At 34.5% G+C, this 4,517-nt stretch overlaps 1 non-coding gene across 1 annotated transcript; it reads left to right on the top strand.

The window, feature by feature from the left end:
• The first annotated feature begins 1,268 nt into the window (after positions 1-1,268).
• LOC133833759 (small nucleolar RNA R71) lies at positions 1,269-1,375 on the top strand. The gene has a single exon (XR_009893122.1). It is a non-coding gene; the product is annotated as a small nucleolar RNA R71 (small nucleolar RNA).
• Positions 1,376-4,517: the final 3,142 nt, after the last annotated feature.

Raw genomic sequence — 4,517 nt, 5'->3', positions numbered from 1 at the left:
AGGCATGTGATTTACACTCGTGCCAAGATCAAGTAAGGCTTGGCTGACTTCATGAGTCCCAATTTGGCAAGAAATGGTGGGAAAACTGGGGTCTTTGTATTTCAACAGTGTCTTTTGTTCAATCACCGCACTCACTTGCTCAGTCAAGAAATCAGTCTTCTTGACATGGTTCTTCCTTTTTGCAGTGCATAGATCCTTGATGATTTTGGCATAAGCCGGCACTTGTTTTATGTTGTGAAGCAAAGGAAGATTAATCTTCATTTGTGTCAAGTGCTCAAGGATTTCAGCTCGGTTATCAAGGAGTTTCCCAACAGGTTTCAAAGCCCGGGGAAGTGGTACTTTTGGAGAAGCATTGAGTGGTGCATTCTTGGGATTAACTTTTGGAATGCTGGGAGAGGTGGCTTTTATGGATGGGTCTTGCAAAGTTTAACCACTTCTAGTTGTGATGGCATTTACTTCCTTAACATTTTGATCATTGGAATTTGAGGATTGGGCCATGTGTTGGCCTTGCACATCGGTTGGGAAGGATGCTTGCCTTTTTCCGGAATGGCCAAGAATTCAATCAATTTTGAGAATTGACATTTCATTTCCTTGATTCTTCTATCATTTGTCGATTTACTTTGAATTTTTCCTCTATGAATGCATGAAAGGTATTCTCAAGAGAATTTTGTTGTGGATGAGCATTGTATTGAGGTGCAGAATACGCCTTTGATGATTGAACTTGTTGCTCATTTCTCCATTAGCCTCTAGACGATTGAGCTTTGTTAGAATCTCTCCAACTGAATTTTTGGTGGTTTCTCCATCCAGGGTTGTACGTGTGGGAGAATGGCTTGTTGTACGCCCTTAAGGCATCGCATTGCTCCTCATAAACCCCCATCCTTTCATTAAAATCTAAGCAGTCCTTAGCTAAATGCTTCGTCCCTCCACAAACAAAGCAAGGTTCTTGTGGTTCTGCTTGAGCAATCATGTGCGATTTTTGGCCATTTTTCGCCATTAAGACCTCAAACTGCTTTTTCAAAGCTTCGAGTTGGGCCTTAACACTATCCTCTTCTCAAAGTTAATAGATCCCAGATGGCTTATGTCAGTTGGTGCTACCAGTAGCACTTGGACCAGTTCACGTGTGAGATTTTTTCGCGGTTTCTTTGAGATATTCAAGAGCATCGTCTGGTTCTTTTTCGAGGAATTCACCATTGCATAGCATTTCTACAAACTGGCATTCACGACTCGTAAGGCCTTCATAAAAGTAACTGATGAAACACCAGTTCTCATAGCCATGGTGTGGGCACTGATTCAACAGATCCTCGAATCTTTCCCAGACTTGATAGAACGTTTCATTGTCCTTTTGAGAAAATGTGGAAAGTTGTCATTTTAGACTGTTGGTCTTATGGCTAAGGAAGTGTTTCAAAAGGAAGGATTTGGTCATTTCCTCCTATGTTCCAATAGACCTAGGTCTCAAAGAGTATAACTAGCTTTTAGCTTTGCCCTTCAAAGAGAAAGGGAAGAACTTTAGATGCACAAAATCGACATTTTTGGCTCAGTTATAGAACGTGGCTAGTACCTCCTTTAATTCTATAATATGCATGTATAGACTTTCGTTTTCCATTCCATGAAATGTGGTCAAGAGTTGAATCATGACAGGTTTAAAGTCTAAAGCGGGCATATTAGGAGGGAATATAATGTATGAAGGTGTGGATGTGCGAGTAGGATGGAGGTAATCATTGAGAATTATTGTTTGGATTTCATCATTGTGAGCCATTTCAAATGGATTATTATCAACTAATGTTTGTGGAGAAGCAAGAATGGTGGAAGGAGTTCCGGAAGGAGTGGTGGATGAATAGGAAGAAGTTTCACTAGAATTTTCGTGATGATTCATTCACTCTCGAAAATCAGAATTTATTTTATGTTTTATTTTTATTTTTTATTTTTATTTTTATTTTTTGTTAAACTTGTTCCTAGGTAGATTTAGAGGTCTTAGGGTGACCTCCAACGCTTTACTAGAACTCTCCGAGGTTACTGAGTAAGTATGGTGGATCACAAGTTAAACATTTTCGACCAAATAACCTTTAAGCAGAGTGAAATTGCTTCTTTTGACATAACAAGCTTGATTTTCTTATAGTAATAAGTTCAAAAATATAATTCTCTTTTTTATGTAGCCAAAAAGAAAAGAAAAGAAAAATAAAAATAAAAATATATTTTTTATTTTTCTCTACTTTTTTTGTTTTTTTTATTGTGTATATATATAGATATTAATATATATATATAATTTTCTTTTCTTTTTTGTTTTACTGAAAAAGAAAAGAAAAAATATATATAACTATTTTTATAATATTCAAATTAACAAAAAATTAGTAAATAAAAATAATACAACACACAAATGAAAGAACAATACACTAACATAATATTCATACCAACAAAACTAAAATTACTAACATCTTGGTAAAAATTTCACTAAAACTTTTGAAAACTACCTCCCCGGCAATGGCGCCAAAATTTGTTTTACGCCTAAAATATGACAACTACTAAACGACAGTTGTAGTAAAAGTCAGGCGGTCGATCCATAAGGAAGTAACCTAAAACCAAAAGATTAGTAAAAAACTAACACAAAAAGTTAGTCACATGAAATAAATAGAGAAATGGAAACGAAAATAGAGTTGAGAATTTTTTGTTGTCTTTTTGGTGAATTGATGAAATGAGACAAGTCAAATGAAATAAAAAATAAGATGTAATCAAGAGTTGAAAAGAGAAAGGTTTCAAGAATCATTCATATGCTTGTTTAGTTACTTAGTTACTTGATTTACAAAACTACACAAGTAAATAGTTCATATCCCAACGTTTACTTGGAAAATCTAACATTAAAGTCCATATTCTTTTCTAACAAAAGCCCATTTGAGCTATAAAGTTATTTACTTTAGGAGCACAATGTTAATCTTATGAAAAATCTAAAAATGACAAAATACCCAAGGGCAATAATGCAATAGAAGATTAGACATAAAATTATGTATCAATATTACTTTTACTAATTAGAAGCACATAGAAAGAGCATGAATAATCATATATACTATTAGCACAAGTAAATAAAGATAACAAAATAAAGATGAGGATGAAAGAACATAAACAACTCAAATGTATTATATTAAGAACATAGTAAATCAAAGTAGCAAAATAACATTACTAGCATATGGAATCCTCCCTAACCTTCCTAGGAAGATTAGGCCATTATGCTCATGATTCTCACAAAATTCTATGAAGAAAGTATATGATTCTCACAAAATTCTAAGAAGAAAGTAAGAGAAGAATGTGAGTAGAAATTTCGCTATAGTTTCTTTACTCTAAAAATTGCATGTCAAATGTGAAAGATGAGTCCCTATTTATAGAAGAAGAAAATGACTAAAAAGAAATTAAACTACAAATGAGGTCAACAAAATAAATCTGAAACATTAATAATAAAATATGAATTTGAAAAATCAAATATTATTATTAATATTAGCCTAGCTATTTTAGTGAATGATTATTTTACCTCTTTTTCTAAGACAACACAAAATGAGAGCTTTAAAGCTCAAAATGGAATGTTCATGGCCCAAAATGCATAAGAGAATGGGCTGGTGGCAGGCTGAAACGTTAACCCAGCCGCAACCAGTGAAAGCGTGCCATGTGGCACGACTGGCAAGGGAAAAGGAGAAGGGCAGACGTGGGTCGGGGCTTGGGTCACGAGGGTCACACGCGGGTCAGGGGCACGTGGTCAGGCAGGTTGGTTGTTGGGGCTCTAGGCGCTGGCTGGGACGCATGGCAGGCGAGGGGTGCACCACTTGGCGCTGGGGAAAGAGGAGAACCAAGCGGGCCTAGCGTCATTGGGCTGAATTGAGCCTTATGATTCCAAAAATTCTACTTTTTCACTTCTTTCTTCAATTTTATTTTGTTTCTTTTTTCTTTCTTTTTTTATTAGTGTCCAAATGCAATTTATTTTCTTAAAATTAAATACAAATTAAATTTAAATTAATATTTTCAATTATAAAATATACTACAATAAATCCATGAAAATATTGATTAAAACTTAATTTATTTTACACTTTAAAACTAATAATTTGACATTTTTGAGCACCAATCACTCCTTAATCAAAACCTTTATTTCTATATCACATTTTTTTGCTTTGTTATGCATTAGTTTTATTTTTAATGTTTTGGTAAGAGTTTATTAGTTTGTTGTATATTTATTGTTTTGTTAAACACTATTTAGTTATATGAGCTTTATTATGAATCTTTCTTAATTATAATATTTAATTGTTAAATTATTTAGTGATAGGTATAAACCGTCCAAACCGCACCGCACCACACCACATTTTTGCAATTTGAGGTCTATGAGGTACGGGTTGCGGTTTGGAAAATTGCTCAAGTCGCATATGTGGTGCGGTCTAATAAATTGATAAAAAAAACTGCACCGCTCGCACCATGAACACCCCTAGCGGGAAGTACCCCATAGAAGACTCTCCAAATAAAGATTTTTAGCTTAGAGCACTCCC

The sequence above is a fragment of the Humulus lupulus genome, chromosome 4, assembly GCF_963169125.1.
Source record: "Humulus lupulus chromosome 4, drHumLupu1.1, whole genome shotgun sequence".
NCBI lineage: Eukaryota > Viridiplantae > Streptophyta > Magnoliopsida > Rosales > Cannabaceae > Humulus > Humulus lupulus.
Note: the sequence above shows the minus strand (reverse complement) of the source record. Positions and strands in the feature narration are given on the sequence as shown.